This window comes from Leptosomus discolor, chromosome Z (genome assembly GCF_034619465.1).
Source record: "Leptosomus discolor isolate bLepDis1 chromosome Z, bLepDis1.hap2, whole genome shotgun sequence".
Lineage (NCBI taxonomy): Eukaryota > Metazoa > Chordata > Aves > Leptosomiformes > Leptosomidae > Leptosomus > Leptosomus discolor.
Window position 1 is genome coordinate 34,798,989 of NC_141419.1, and position 17,906 is coordinate 34,816,894.

The following is a 17,906-nucleotide window of genomic DNA, read 5'->3' on the forward strand; positions in this document are numbered from 1 at the left end:
GGAGTATTAAATGTACACATTTAATTCCATCATTATAAAGAGATAAAAGCCTTTTGTGTTCAATCAGACATACACAAATAAGAGCTGCGCTACCCAGAAAACCTTAACTGACTGTAAATTTTTAAGCAGTAAAGTTCCTTCACCACTCTACAAGAAACCTCAGCAATGTATTTATCATTTCTAGGCCCCTCCTTTAGTGCCCAGTTTCAAACAAAACCACATGGTGACTAGAAAGAATTTCCCTAGCTGACCAACATTGTAAAAGCTAATGAGTGCTTGAGCATGAGCAATAGCTTCCAACTAGCTAACTCCTATTATACAAGATAATCTACTCCTTTTCTGAAGGATCTTCTTAATCTTGTATCTTTTCTCAACACAAACGTAGCATAGAACTTGGAAAAATATTGTTTGTTTGTATCCAGTTGTGTGAATACACAGCTCTTTAGTTAGGCATATTCTTTTCTTGCCCATCTTGTCCTTTTTCTTTTCAGACCTTGGCTGGATTGTGATTGGAATCTCAAGCTTCAGTATCTTTTCTGCAGTGACTCTGATTGGCTGTTATAAGAGTAATTAGAGCCTCTTTTCTGTTTCACTTCCTGGTTTCTTGCTGCATTTCTTCCAACCACACAAAATGTTCTCTACAAATCACTTAAATGGACACAGACTTCAAACCCAGGCCACTTAGGATAGTATAACATGTTATACCGCAAGTATAAATTTAAGCAAAAATCATATTCTGCTTAAAGAGGTCAAATACCATTGGAGAGACAGACAACTGGATTTACCACATCCTAAACATGTGATCTACATCCACTTTGCCCTGCAGCATGTTATTTAATGTCTTCATGTCTCTCTGAGGCCAGACTACTCTAGCCAGTCAGCCACAGTAGTATGAACTAAACAACAGCCCACAAGGCAGCATTTATTATAAGTTACTACTTCAAGGTGAAAGGCACCTATAGATGTTTCCAAAATCTCAGGACTCTGCAATTCTTTCCCATATGCCTCCTGGGCATTCATACCTATTTCTATCCTGCGACTCCAAAGTTCTAACTCCTGCCTAAGAGTAGGTTCACTGTTCAGCAGCCACAGTCCTGATGTTCACTGTTCAGCAGCCACAGTCCTGATGTGCTTGCACTTTCTCCAGTCTTTTACATCTCTGATTAAACCATCTAGTATTGAGTATCCAGCTGAATTTATATAGAAATATCAGAACTTTGTGGCAGATGTGGGATAAAGAAAGTAAAAATAAATTTAGCAGTACAGAGATAAACTTCAAATTGTGGAAAGTTTGAAAGCAAAATTGTTTTAACAAATCAGCATCCAGCAAATATTCAGTCAAGAATATGTGAAAATCACAGTTGGCTTACGAGAAATCAAATGCATCAAAGACAAGCCGAACTGATTACTTGAGGTGCTTTTATCTAAAAGCGCACAAAACAGCAAGAAAAGCAAATGAGGGTGAAATAGATCTGGAACAAATGCTGGCTTACCTCAAACTGAGAGCAAGCCATGTAAGGAAGAAGAGAAGCAACGAGAGATGGAGTAAACAGCTATTGTAACTGAATGTGCAAGCGAGACAGAAACTTGAGGATTCAGAGAGTCATGCCTGCTTAAATGTTACAAATTATCAATGACAGAGATAAAGCTCTGAGAAGCACAGTCCCACGCAACTGTTTTCTCATTGCTGTTTACTGCAAAAACTGCTCCACAACAGTCAGGGTCAAAGAAGGACCAAATGTGCTAATAAGCTCTAGGTAATCCTATCAGTTACAAAGCCACTAAAAGCCAATAGTTTAAAAGTGCTTTTTTTAGAACACTGGAATTGATATAGAGCAATTATTTTGCTGCCAGTAAGTTTTTATGCCCTTTTACTAGTACTTTTACTAAGTTCAGGCATTTGAGCATCAACGAATTTCAGTAAGGTTGAAGACAGACACCTTTATTTCTTGCATTCATCCTATAGCTGAAAACAAGGGGCAAACTACAAATTCAGGTAATGGTACCTGTAACAGAAGTTACAGAGCTCTAGTTGTGCTGAGTGGAATTTTTACTGTAGTATTATAATGATTTATGTTTTAATTGACTCATAAAATGTAGGTACTGCCATTAATAATTACTGGCAGATCTAATTACAATTCCGTAGTTAAATATAGAACTTAATTACATTAAGAGAAGTGAATAGAGTATCATTTTACCTGACAGATCAAAGTAGAACACTGTTGTGGAGATGGCAATGGGAGCCATGTGCTTAAAGTTTTGTTGCATTTGATACTTGAGTTAACATGTCAGTATGCAATTTCTCCAGAAAAGCCTATGTTGCTAATCTACACAAATGAAACTATAAAAAGCATCTTTAAATTACTCAAATGTATCTGTCTAAATACAGTTCTATGAAGTAAGCATTGCGTTTTGTCTTTATCTGTGTTTAAAATGTCAGCCGGTCAAAATGGGACTGTTTTCCTTTATATTTAATATATTGTTGAGCAACCACTTTCTAGATATTTGCCAGATAAACACATTGTCACTTAGTATTTTAATAATTTTCTCTAATTATATATATATTGACTGTTGCACATATGCTAAAGTTTTCTGCTTTATGTTCTACTGGTATCCAGATTGTTCATTAAAAAAAAAATAAAAATCAAATAGATATTAAAAACACATTTTGTTCAGCAAAAAGAACGGTGTGGCAAGGAAAAGCGAACGAGGAATAAGAATCAGTTGTATTTCAGAGCCTAAAATGACGGGAAATATTGGCCAAAATAAGAAATTTGTAACCTGACTGTTTAGAGAGTATAGTGAGAATAGAGTGTTTGGTATGTTCCTATTCCATGCTACAGTATCTCTGGATGTCAGATTACAGATCTTTCAGTTGGTGCCAAGAAAATGAGGAACACAAGATGGCTAACCATGGACATTTTGAGTGACTGCTCATTGCTCAGCTTGGCAGATGACTGTTTGGCAGAGGCAAAATACAATACAGTTCCTCATTGTATTACCCTCATCATGGCTATCTCACAGAAGACTTCTGGTATATGTACTGATTAGAAATTCAACAGAATTGCATTCTGTAACATAGGCAATTTGATAAAAATTGAAAGTCTTTTAAAAAATGATTTAATTTTGCCAGCACTGTAAGACTAATCGGAAAACGTCATGCTGTCAAAACCTACCATTTTGATTTGCTAGGTGTTTATTTTCTTTGTTGTGACTTTTTCATGTGTATGTGCATGCTTTGATAGAATTTAAAATGCAATACTTTCATTTGACCTCTTAACAAATCCAAATTTCCAAATCTCAGAAAATAATTATTTTTATTGTCACATGTGATTTTAATTGTAATGACCCACAAGAGAAATACAGCTGAAAACTTCATTGGGCTGTTTAAATAGTGAACTATCCTAAACTAAGTGCCTGAATTTTCAGTCTTAATATTTGTTTAGTCCGATTCTCTGAGTTCAGTATACAGATATAACAGAAATAGTGGCTAAAGCACTGTCATGAATGATAGTCATTGCTCTTTCTCTTATTATGTACACATTCAGTGCCTGGAAGAGGTGCTCTGTCTTGTAGGTAGTTTTTTACTACCTAATGCAGAATAGAAAATCTTTGAAGAGGATATAGCAGGAATGAGAATTTGCCCAATGAGCAAAATTTTGGTGTTTCTCACCTGAAGTAAACAACTGTTTCCTTTAGTGAGATTTATCCAGATTGTGCTGAAAAATATCCACCCTTAACATTTCTGGAGCAGCATAATGGGCACAATTGCTTTGTAAACACCTTCATTTGGTGATGAGTTTGCACGCAGGCAAGTTTGCATGAGTTTGTTTATGTATGTATCTCTAAAGTAACATTAAAAACAAGAACGGGCTAGGCGCTGTGGCTGACACTTATTTGATGCTTATAGGTAAGAACTCAGACAGGAAATGAGTATTTTCTGCCTTGCATACCTCAGCTGACAGCAACACTCTCAACCTCAGACAGAAATAAGTAAATTATCAAGAATCACTTGAAGACCTTTTGTGTAACCAACAGCTTCAATATACACATTTTGATGTTTTCAGTAAAATATACGTTTATTTTTGCTACGCCACAATAGGTGGCCCTGGCAAATTTCATAGTTGCTCTGCAGCTTTTTGCTACACAATACACAGGGATCTGATTTGTTTCACTAATATCCAAAAAATTTGTAGCTGACTTGCTATGTGTAAACATTAGTCATACATAACATAATCATAGAAAAGATGTTACTGATTAATAGTAATTTTATTTCCATATTTACAAAGCTTCCCTTAATCACAACCTAATTCGAACTTATTTGCTATTTTCATATATTGGAAAAATTATTGCATGCATGCGTCCACTGTAAAAAGCATTTGTGTACTCCTTCTGTAAGAGACTTGAGGTTACATGGTTTGTTGCTGAGTTGTGTGCTATTCTCTCTAGTTGCTGATTGGATGCATTTGTGCATTTCTGCAAGGTATTTTCCTAACTTTTATACAAACGGTATCAATTTACACAAGCATGCAGAAACAGAATATAACAATATGAGTCAGCTGAACTAAGGACTTTTGATATCAGATAAACCACGGTTTATTGTTCTTTCTGTAAATTCAAGACACACATATTCAAAACTCCATCACTTGGAAATTAGCAATAAGATACAGAGCTTTCCCACTGTAATCCTTAATTTTAGATCTGCATGATTTCATCACATCACTGACTGTGTTTTTCTATTATTCACTGCTGAAGCAGGCCAGGTTTTTTTTTTTAAAAGCATATAACTCCTAGCTAACTGACTTCTAGCAAGCAGAAATACTATTTTTTTCCTCCTTTATATCAGTGTTGCAGAAGCCAAAAAACCCTTGCTGTAGGTCTCAAAGCATCATTAATACAGAAAGAGCTACAGATAATTACATTTCATTCAACATGGATATAGCTTATTTAAGTGGAGAAATGAATGCAGATTAAAAAATGAAACTTTTACAATTAATCTAAGTCATGTCTTAAGTTTTCATCAAGATGATTTAATGAAATGGTTAAATGCTGGGTTTTACATGTTATATGTTTATATATATATATGTTTATATACATCTTTTTATATATGTTTATAACATATATATATGTTTATATGAGTTATATAATTTATCTACATTTCTGCCAAAAGACTCTCTCTGCATGTTTTCAATTCTTTTCTTTATTGAAAGTATGCAGTGCAAAAAACATATCACAATTTCTTATTTAGGTCTGAAGAGGTTATAGAAAAGAGAATTTGCATTACTGTTTTTTATTTACCTTAGTTAAACTGCATTGTTATTTCAATTTTGTAGTAGTCTGTGGTGTATGAACTCTTCCACGGAACTCACTATTTCCAAAGTTATCTTAATAGCTTATTATTTTCATCTGTCTTGTCGACTCACACCGAATCCTAACGATTAAAAAAGAGGAATTTAATAACAGGCCTGATCAAACTTAAACAGACAACCTAATCGCAAAAAATGTGACTTCTTAGGAAGTCAGTTTATTTGAAAGACAGCTATTAGTGGAACCTCTACTCCCTCCCTTAGCTTACACTCACTTCTTGCTGTTTAATTGGCATTATCCACACAAACCTCCTAAGGTGAAGATCCATGTGAGAATTCAGATTTGGCAATGAGGCAACCTAGCCTGCCTGCCCCTTTTCTACCTTAGACTTAATGGAAGTCAACACAGTAAATGTCATGTTTTCCAATGGTATCTCAGACTTCCACTCCATTTTCCAGCCCTTTTAACTTCTCATTCCCTACTCGCATCTAATGCATCTGCAATGACTGTCAGTGTATTCTTTTTCCAAATTACTTTATTTTGTAGTATTGTTATGATGAAATTTCATGCTGAATTTGCTGTAAAGGGTTAAAAAAACCCAGAACTTTGCCTGCAAGTAAGCATGGAGAATACTGAAACGTTATGAAACTCACATCCATTCTTCAAACACATTCTTTAAAGTCTGACCATGATGGGTGTTGTTTGTAAACAGGAAAAATTATTCATTCAGAAAAAAAAAAAAAAGGTTTGTTACTATAATTTCACTGAAAGTTAATTTTCTTCGTTTTTGAGAAGCACAGAGGATGACAAAGACTTCAGTTGTTACATATTTTCACTGTTGAGAATGCTATAAATATCCTCCAAAGAGAAATACAGAAACTTTGCTATTATTTTAAAAGTTGTCATGAGACATTTAGGTAGCCTTTCAAAAGTTAGGGGACCTAACTGCTGCTGCATTTGAAATGCTCTGTGATGGCCTTTATGCTAGAAGTTCAACACAGAAATAGATGTCAGTGAGAAATACCAAGTTGAAAAAAAATTAGTTGTTATTATAAATGTCATAGACCTCTACCTAGCAGATAAGTCTGGGAATGAGGATACCTGAAGGGAAACTTGGAAAAGGCTCTGACATGGAGAACGTGTGGCAGGTCAGAGGCATATGTGAAGGCAAGGCTCAAGCACAGACAACTTCTAAGTAACAACAGAAGTCACAGAACAGACATATAATTCACTGTTTAGTTACTTGAGGCTAGTTAATCTAGAGTGATCTAATCAAAGAACAGCAGTGGTTTAAGTATTTAATCTGTATTGTTGCCTTTCTATGACTTCATGTATTATTCTTACTAACTTCACCAGGCTTCGTATTTCCCTACAAGAATGACACTGAAGAGACATTTGTAAGACTTGATAATAATATACAAGAAATAATTATAAACATTTTGCTGTATGTCAAATGTCGATCTCTTCCAATATTTAATATCTAATTTGATAATATTTGTTAAAAATTGCAAATTGCTAATACAAATATATGCTAATTACTTTAATATTCCCAAAAAAGTCCAGATTACAATGCAGGTATTGTAGATGTTTTGTGTGATTCTGATTTTAAAAGCAGGCTTCTAAAAACTGCTCCTTGTGCATTTTTTGGATAATAAGAACAACCCCAATGATACATGTCCCTCATGTGTGGGTTGGGGCTTGGGGGCGCAGGATTGGGTCTTTTTAATTCGTGACTAGTATAAATCCCAAATTAGTCTACCAATATCAGTGGGACGGCATCAATGAACTTCCATGCCCTCTGACTTGGATCTTTGCTGCTTACAAGTTATTCTTATCTGCCCAATGTTAAAACCCATCAATTATTATTTTTCCTTGGCATTTCAGTTTCTGGAGGATAGCTGTCATGAAGAGAGTATCGATGAGGAACATGTAGTCATAATTAGCTTTGGAAGTACATGGTTGATGTCTGAACTGGGATGTCTCCATTGAGGTTCAAAATGTTCCCAGACCACTTCTAGATTGCACAGTACCTGGGTGCATTGTATGGATCAGGGAGCTGGCTGGAGAGGACACCAGTCTATTGCATTCCTCATTCTAACTCCTTCACATGCAGGCAGAAAGGAAGGAAAAGGGGTCAAGAAGGATGTAAAACAAAGGATGGAAACGCATTCTGCTGATGAATTCAGCTGGGATTCTTTAGAAGTACAAAAATATTCCTGGTCCATCTGTGAAACCTGGCATCTCTGTAGCCCTGGTGAAATCTTGGCTGCCTCCAGTTATAGAAGAACGGTGCCATGAACACATTAGGTCAGGACAGATTAGTTTACTAGCAAAATCAAATAATATGTTTATTTTGTAGAGCTATCATATAGAAAGTGTTTTATATTCACATAAAACTTTTTTATGATTTTGGTTATAATGTACTAAGAAATTCAAAGCTACAGCTTTTACATGTCAGTCACAAGTAGCTGGTATTAATACAGTCAGAAACCACTCACCTGTGGGTATTTCATACCTTCACAGGAACACAAGATAAATGATGAAACACTAAAACCAACAATATGCATTCAGAACAATTAAAACACCTGAGCTTTGTTATGCTGAGAAATTGGAAATAATGTACAGATGAATGTTAAACACATTCACTTATTCATATGGCCTTCAAGCTCAGATAGTTAAAGTAGGAACGTAGGGAATGTTTTCTGGGGAAATGAAGTAACATTCTTTAAAAGAGCATGCAGACTATATTTTTTTACATCCCAGCATACAAATTCCTCTATTTAGGCCCTAATAAAAGCACTATCACTTCAGGTTTGTGCCTAGGGATCAGTTTCCAGACTGAGCTACCCAAAACAGTGACTAAAAGTCTCAGTTAACACATTCTTATTGAATATGTCATATGAATATGTGAATAAATGAATCTTATCACATAGTAAATGCCCAAAGTAATCCTTCTTTTTGTGCTATGGCTTCCAAGTGTGTTAAATGTGTAACAAAACCTTACAAGCTTGACATCCTTCATATGTTAAATCCTATCTCTGGCAGTTAAGATTCTTTAAAAGAATCTAACTCTGCTGCTTATGTAATACAACTTCCTTCAAGACATCCGGAATCAGTGGTTTTCTTAAAGAGCACTGGTAAGCATGTGGATGAATGAATGACTGCACTTTATTGTCATTAATTTCAATAATGTACGGAGAAGACATACACAACCTTGTGTCATCTGGTGATCAGATATGACTAATTTTAATTGTTAAAGTTTTGATAATATTCAGAAGTTTTACTCCACTTACAGAGTGCTTTCCATATTTTCTCTTCTAAAAGGCATATATGAATATAGAGCTTTTAATAGTTTTCGGAGAGTAGTTAGAAATTGCGATCCAGGGACAATTAACTGAACCTTGCAGCTGCAATGAATATGCACTTATATGTTGAACAAAAAGGCATTATGTGGGAGTATTCCTGATCTCCTTTGGTCTTCAATCACCACTGTAGCCTCTGTTTCAGTGAACTGGATAATGGGAGTCCTTTCAGTTGATTTTTGTCTGATTTGGATCAGGACCTGAATGTCCTGACTGCAAATTTTCAGTGAAAGTTGTTCATCTACTTACAAGCAAATTCCCTCACACTCAGTTAGTTTTTCACTCACTTTCAGCCCAAAGTGTTGTGGCATGAGTATTCTCTTTTAAAACATAAACAAACAGAGAAATCACTGAGTATGTCTCTGAACTATGGTTGTTTTTTTTATAGGCTGTAGCCTGCCCAGTCTGTGATTGTTTTCAAAGAAATTTTAATTTCATTTCCTTTGTAGCACTTTGTGGCCCCATATCAAATATTTCCTTAAAAATCTAGACATTTTACTGTCCAGTTCATTTGTTTAGTCAAGCATCAATTTATAAATATAGCCTCATATAAATTCAGGCGGAAAAAACCTGACTGCAATCCATAATGTCAATGTGAGTCTATTATTAGGTAGAAATCTCATCAAAATTTGCAAGGTCAGAGTTTAGTGGATTTTGCTTATTCTTCTGTTGCTCTTTCTGACCAGTGTTTCGCAGGCTTTGAAAAATGAAGGAAACCATCTTGTTCCCAGGATATCTTGTGGCATTTTGTCTCTTAATGTTCAGATTCCCTGGACACTTCCTGATGTTTGCTGGCCTGTGACAAGCCAACTGGCCACAGGCTGAGTAGCACTGCTTTAGGTGCTACTGATTTTCCAGCTCCCCTTCAACATTTTTACTATTGTATAACTGACTTCCTTTGCTACAGCTGTGAGGATCTTTTATCTAGATGTAGAATAGACAGCATATGGTCCCAGGTGGCTAGCTACTAACATTTTTTCTTACATTTTGCTTTTACTTTTCCTTTACTTTTTGCCTTCAAAGGGGGCTAGTCACTAGGGTACAATTTGAATCTCATGCATCCTTTAAGCTTATTAGTCACTTATTCAATTTTTCTATTTCCCAGCAAGGTGTCTGAACTATTCCACATATTACAACAATTCTAAGGCAACTTCCATAGCCCCAGTGTTTCTGCTACTTACTATTGCCTAAACAGCACATAGTCCATACAGTTGTGAGGCTTTATTTCCCCCAAAAAAATCTTAAATAGAAGGATGGAGAAAAAAGGACATAGAAAAGTAAAAGAGATCTGTATCCACTTGTATATCTTATCCAGTCAGCAGAAGGTGGCAAATTAAATTCATGAACTGCCAGGTCTGAATGTGGTAAAAAATAAAAATCATGCTACTAGGTACAAACTAATGTTATTTAAAGCATAGGAACTAAAAGACTTGGAGGAAATTGGGAAAGTCAGTCACATACAAAACAATCAGCTGAGGTTAATCACAAGTAAACCCCACAATTTTCACTTCAGCATATTCTAAAGGTTTTGAGGAAAAAAGGTCAGAAGAAACACACACAGTAAATTACATATTTTTCATGTGAATCTTTTTTAAATTTGTGTGTATGCTAGTCATGAAAATCAAGCACATAGCCACCTTTCTGAAGAGGTTTTGCAAAAACCAAAACCAAAACCAAAACCAAAACCAAACCCCACTGATTTTTAAGAAACTTTATTTTGATGTATATCAAATGTAAAAAAAAAAAAAGTAAGTACTAAAGGAAGGAAAGTCTGTTATCAAATGCATTATACTTCTGAGCCCTTAGAAAGCTTATCAACCTACGTAGACAAAAACACGTAAGGATTAAAGCACTCCCATTTGCTCTAGTCTTAACAACCAAATTGTGTAAGATAATGCATTGCTTTATTCAGCAATATCCTGTGCCCATCCTGATATGATAAAATACAGCATTAGCATCTGCTTAAGAGATTTCATTGTCATCAGTACAAATATGCACAAAGAAGTCTGTTGACTGTTTTTATATTATTGCCCTGTCTACAGTGAAAGTATAGTCCAGTGACATGCCTGTGTTGGTAGAGCTACAGTGGAAAACCTGAAAATGCAAGTGCAGTTGATATTGCCTTTCGTAGTCCACAAAGTGCTTGAAAAATATTTAGATGATGACATTTCCTTATCACTGGAGAAATATTCCCAAGCTCACACATCATGTTCTCCTTTTCATTTACAGTGGTTTTCATCAGATGCTTTTCTAATATGTTACAGCATTAATTTGTGGGAACTTGTTAAATCTCTGGGTGGTACGAACACATGTAGGTGTGTATCTGTTCTTATATACAGGTAGATGAAGTAGAAAACTACGAGAAATATAAAATTCAACTTTTTTTTGTTTCCAGTGTTTTATTATCAGACAAAATTTATTGCATGTTGTGCAATAAATAAATTTCTTTGATATTCCTTTACGAAAATGCTTTAGTAGTCATTATTGAAAATACACCACAGAAAAACTTTGGTTTTGAACTGAAAGCTTCAACGAAATAGTGAGAGGACAGTAACAACAGTAATGTGCTAGGATGTACAGTAATCTGTCATTTTAAAGTAGTAATATAAAAACATCATTCCAATAAAGCAAATATGAGCTGCTGAAATGGTTTTATCTCAATTATATGTTAAAACAAATAATATGTTTTATGTTATTTTTGTTTTCTGTCTCTCTCTGTCTTCGCACTTTCCTCCCTTACAGTTTCTTTCCCCCCTTAACCCTGCTACCTTTCCGCCCTACAATGAAGATATCATTTTTCAAGATCAGTTTTATTAGAAGTATTAGTCCTTACAGATGACCAGGAGCAACACAGTCATGAGTGTGTTTCTGAGTCATTAGTAGGATTAGTCATTAACAGTGACTTTACATTAACAGTGACTAATGACTTATCCTACTAATGTAGGACAGTTTTGACTTCTGTGTTTCCAAGAAAAAAGTGGTCAGCAAAAGCTAGTAGCAAAGTGTTACCAATAGACAACTTTGAAAAAAAAAAGGATGAAAAAAAAGATTATTCTGAATGGTGTGGCACATGTGAAAGGTAACAATTAGCTGTGGATAGTGAGAGGGAAAATACAAAACAGAGAACCAAGACGAAGAAAGGAGAGAGATGGAAAAAGAATAAGTCAGGAAATTAAAGAAGGTTGCAGCAAATCCATTGTTTTGAAGCAAGAGAGCAATTTTAAATTAGCTTCTGAAATTAATAGAATTCATGTCAAAGGGATAATGGATGAAGGTGAAAAACGCTATCTCCTAAAGCATAAAAGTAGCCTGGTCACACACAGAGTTCAGGAATTATACAGATCATGAATGATGCAATTATAACAGCTGACATCGGACATGATAAAGTATACTAAATACAGATTTCTTAGGTGACAATGTAAAAGGTAGCTATAAGCCAAATATGTAGGCAGAGTTTGCTGATCCCAAGTAGTGGGATCAAATGGGAAACTTTATTTGTAAAAGGCTTCAGGATTTGTCCAGGCAAGTGCACCAATGTCTTCCTTCATTTGGCACAGCATGTCAGTTGCCGCAACGAGAAGCAGTTGCAAGTTCTGGGCTGTATCTTTATTCATTAAACTCAAACGGTTAATCCAAAACTTCTGAAAATCTGAAGAACAACGATGTTTCTTACCAAGACTGCAGATTGTCAGTAATGATCCCTGTCAATCAGAACAAACTCAAACTGTATATTCTTTTCCTACAAGACTATGCCTTCATATTTATTTTGTTATCTTAGAAATTTGCTGGTCTACTGCAATTAACTGTTACGTTTTTAGTCTCTTAAAGCATTTACTATATCTCATGGCACTGAGCTACTGATAAGCACAAAACACACTCACAAGCTGCCTGGTTGATATAAATTCTTTTCCTGGAGCAGTGATGGTTGCACCTATGCTGGCAGATGCTGCTGCTGGTCAGGTCAGTACTGGGTGGATAACAGACCTGCAGCTGCTCAGTGATCTGGACTTACACAGCAGCCTGCAGCGACAGAGAGCTCATGTGAATGACATCCAAGAGACACCTTACAGATCCTGATATTGCATGACAAAAATGCCAGAGAGATGCTGAAGCAACCTAGCATCCAGGGACACAGCAAAACTCACTTTTTGATGAGTTTGAGCTCTGCTTGAGTGTTTTTTTAAAAACCCTGAAGAAGATTGACACCACAAATCCATCATGTAAAAGCTGTCTTCCAGCATTGTCACAGAGGTTTGCAAATGTGTCTTCTTTTAGGGGTAAAGAGAAAGAAACAGAAAGAAAGAGAGAAAGAGAGAAAGAGAGAAAAAAGCAAGAGAGAGAGAAGAACGAAGGAAAGAAGGAAGGAAGGAAGGAAGGTAGGTAGGCAGGCCCGCCTCATACTTGAACATTAGGCTTCCCACTTGAAGACAAAAACTTGTTTTTTCTCTGCCACATTAACACAGGTTGAGTCTAGAAAGTAATACTATCTCTATGTAGAAAGCATTAGTCAGATTGAAAGAATGAGCTCCTCAAATAATGGCTCCAAATTAGCACAAGTTCCAAAAGGAGCTAACAAAAGGTTGTAATAGCCTGTCGAATATACCTTGTATTGAGAGAGTTACGATTGAGTTGATTGTAGCAGAAACAGGTGAAGAACAAATGGATTTTATATGGCAGAATCTTTCAGAAAAGCATAAGAGGCACTGCTTGGAAGGCAAAGTTAGACAGACAGAAGCAAAATACAAATAAGGTGCAAATTCTTCACATGTAGCATAATTAACTATCGGAATAATTTAAGCAGGAATTTAACAGACTCTTAAACTGCAACACTTTACTTAAGGCTACATGTCTTTCTAAATCATATGCGCTAGCTCCAGATGAAGTTATAGGCTTGATGTGAAGTTTATCGGGTGAAGTTCCTTGGCCCATGTTATGTAGGAGATCAACAGGATGACCATGATGGCCTGCTTGAGCCTTGAATTCTACAAGTATATGAAAACACAGCCATTAATTTCTCTGTCATGCCAGAGTTATACTCTCAAACTCTTCCTTTTACCTGTCACTTACTCCTTATTTATTTATTTGGACTTTTTTTTTTTTTTTCCATGGCTGTCTTTTTTGGAACTTCATTGTACAGAATGGTCATTAACTATGATGCAAACGCCAATGTTTCCATGGAAACCCCTGTCCACTACAGAATATACTAGAGCAATTTTTGAACCATTTGTCCATTTGATTAATTATGTCTTTGTGTTGAAGGCGGCTTGGCTTGATTGTCTCATCATGTATTAGAGAAGCTACTGCTCTAACAAATGGAGCTATTGTTTTGGGTCTATTCATCTTGGTACATCCCTGAGAGCTGATAGACATTTCAGCAAAATGACTGTCCCTTAATGAGCTGCAGCTTGTCAGAATTGTTTAGGTCTTCATGCTAGGCACAGACCACTGTCATGACAGCTTCAGTTATTATGGCAATGAGTAGGATGTCTATAAAAGAGTCTATAGAAGAGAATGACCCTGGTTTTGATATCACATAGTTATAATTATCAGCTATATATACACTATATGATAGATTAATAATAGATTCCAAAGCTTTGAGACAATTTTCTGATGAACTAGTTGTTCATTCACAAAGAAAGAAGAGATAAGATACTTTCCCTAACCTCTTTAGCTGTCTTTTAGTAAAAACAGAAAACAACACTCACAAAACAAAACAAAAATATATCACAGATAATATCAGTCCCTAATTTTTTGCAGTTTTGCTTTCTGTAGTCAGGTAATTTCCATCACTGTTATATTTTTTTAAACATTAATTTTACCTATTTTTAAACATCAATTTTACCTAGTACTGAAAATCTACAAGGAATATTAAAAAATTTAAATGCAATATGCATGGCCTAAAAAGAAAACACATTTTTTTCTCACAAATTATTACACAAATCTACACAGAATTTACTCTGATCCTTGCTCTGTCAGCTCCCATCAACATTTTTGCTATTTTAGTGGACATGTCTGTCACTGTGTGGTTTACATTAGTGAATATCCAGCTCTGAAATGTAAGCAGCTGTGGCAGAGTGGGATTGTCAGACACATACCCGTTTATTTCTGGCAACAGGTTTCACATATTTTGAAAATAATAATGAAAATATTAGAGATCTATATTACTTTTCACAAGAACCTATAAATTCACCTACAGTGATGTGCAGTTCTCAAAGGAAAAAGCATGAAACCTGTCAGAGTCAACAGAACAAGACCCAAGCTGTCTCCAACCAGAAGCTAATTATGAAAATCAAGATAGACTTCCTACATATTTTAAAATGTAGATTTACGATTTCCATTCTTAGACGTTCCATTCAGTGAACAAGCATGAAGAGTCACTGTATATGACATTTGCTTTAAATATTTCTCAGTGCAGAATCAGTGATTAAGCTGTGCCCCTAATAATCACAGATGGAAGTCAGCACCCTGTAGCTACCAACAGCCACATTTAATCAGTTAATAACTGTGGATTAAACTTAATTCAGATTAATTTGTATTAGTATAGAATTTGTAACTCAATTGCTTTCATATTAATTTACATGTTGTCTAGACATGACATCATATTGACTCTTTGTTTGGCCCAAACACTAATTACAAACCATGTAGCTAATGGATGCAAAACTTGCAGTTTAAAAACAAAATAGGATTTCTGCTTACGCTGTACTGAGGACAGTTCAACATTGCACTGTAGAGTTGCAGTTTAGCATTGCCTGGGAATAGCACTTCTTCATTTGCACTTCAACCTCCTCAAACAAAGCATGTTGTTCCTACATGAAGAATGTGGCTGTTGGAAAATTAAGTTGTTATCATCCATCAAAAATTGTTAGCCTCAAATTCTTCTGGGAAAAGCCCAATGAGGAAATCAAAAGGGTTAAAGAAAAAAAAAAAAACACAAGAAGAAGAGGAAAAAAAACCCTGCTAACAATAATAACTGCTGTGGTGCAAATTGGACTGAACCACTGTCAAGGTTATTTTATCATTTATAATTGTATCTCTTCTGGGGGGCCTTTCACATGAACCTGAGCTCAGTTATCACTTCTTCTGACAGTATTTGGCTCATTCATTTTCAAAGCACACTTTCAAATAAAAGGAAGAGTGGAAAACATACTTGAATATCATGAGCACAACATGTACTGTTTTTCAGTTCTTTTGCTTTAGCTAGATTACGGTTTTATATACACGCATATAGGGTCCAAGATTACTTAAGATATGTTTTACAGACAGGATGCATTCATACTTAGTGTTATACTCATTAGTAAAATAGCATTTAAGTTTTAAATTTTTTTAAAATCAGAAATATTATTTTATTACCTTAAAATTTTATTCAGCAATACCGGTAATAGTAAGAAAAACGTACGTGATCTACATTACCCTGAAAATTTTACTATCTCTCCTTAAATTTCAGTTTGTCTGTAGTGCCTCCATAAAAACCACCGTGACTTAATGCTTCAAACAAACATCAGAAAATAACTGAGACGGATTTGATAACACCAAACTGCAACTTTACTACTCCTGTCTGCCCATTTATCTTAATAGTGGTGAACAGAGGTAATCACTGAGCAACGAAGTAAGCCTAGACAAGTGTTTTGTCTTTTTGTTTTAATCTGACTATTCCCCCTGTAGATTACACGGTTTGAATTTAAAAAAAAAAAAAAAAAAAAAAAAAGGATAATAATCCTTATGTTTAAAACTAGGTCGATAAATATTGTCAACTACAGGAAAAGCTACCACTCAGGCATATTTTTTACCTGCTGGATAAATAATGTTCAACTTGCTCATCTGTGGTATAGCAGTGTCACCTAGTGGCCTATCCTGTCCCTCACCAAAGACTTCCTTTTCTAGGCTGTGTGTTCATAGCAGCTCGCCTCCCATCCGTGCAAAAGCCCGTTCCAACATATGCTACCCGTGATGCTGTAATAAATCATTCAGCAGCACGACACTGCTGTTTGCACGCAGTACGATGGGGATACAATTTCAAAATAGCTTCCACAATTAATGCTGCAATTTTACATCAGTGGCACAGCTCTCACTTTGTGCCTGAATAAATTGAGTTTTGCACACATGTAAATTGAGGAGCTGCACTTCTACCAATCACACTTCAGGGATGAGATATATGATCCTGCAACAGCAAAGGACATTTTTAATTTATGACTTATTGTGACAGGCACATGTTCTAAAAGTATAGATGGAGTGAACAGGCCATACAGATAAGCCAGTAAGACACACAGTTTTGATGTGTAAGGGTCATCGCTGTAGGAGATTTTATTTTTATAAATAAATGTCTAAACTAGTATCTACTCACAAAGTAGTTGCAAGATTACAGAGCTAAATTCCAAGACTGAACAGTAAAATATTTTATCTCTTTTATACATCTAATTTAAAAAGTTCTTTTTCAAAATTATCATGCAAAATAATGATTTTGAATCTAAAGTACTTCTATTAGCAATGATCCTCAAGAAACAGAAATTTTATAGTATAGAATGGTGAAAAAGTTTAAGAGATTTCTTTCTTCATACCATAGTTGAGCTAAGCAACTGTTACTAAGCTTTTGTAATGACTCATATGAAAGTTCTACAAAAAGTCACAGAAAATACTAGAACTCAAAATTATTTCAATTAGTATCTGTAGTCAAGGTTAACGTGAAACAAGTGAAAAAAAAACCCAGTAGAGACAAAGAAAGTGATCTCTGTAAAATTAAGACCAGCTAATTAAGATTGATTTTTTGGCAGCATGTGGGGTTTTTTAATTTCTTCTTGTAATAATAAAACAAATAAAACTTTACATCATCACTCCATTCAACATACATATACATTTCTCTCTAACAAATTAGGTTTTACTTTGTTTCGCCTCTCAGATTTTTAATTTAAACACCCCAGCCACTTGGAGAAAAAAACAACTAGAAATTATTAAACCTATATGGAAGATTAGTATTGCAAATCAAAATGTTCCATACATTGCTGCATACTAAAAAATGCCAATTTCACCTTATATTGAAAGTTCCTAAACGTATTTAAAGAGGTTATTTACAGCCAGCAGTGCATATTGACATTGAACTTCACCTCCATAAAGCAATTGCTAAACTAATATTTATTAAAGGTCTTAATACTGTCAGCTTCAATCTTGGTAAGATGATAAAATGCTGAGGAGGTCTTAGTAGTTTCAGAAGTACAATAGTGCTGGAACTCTTCTTACAACACC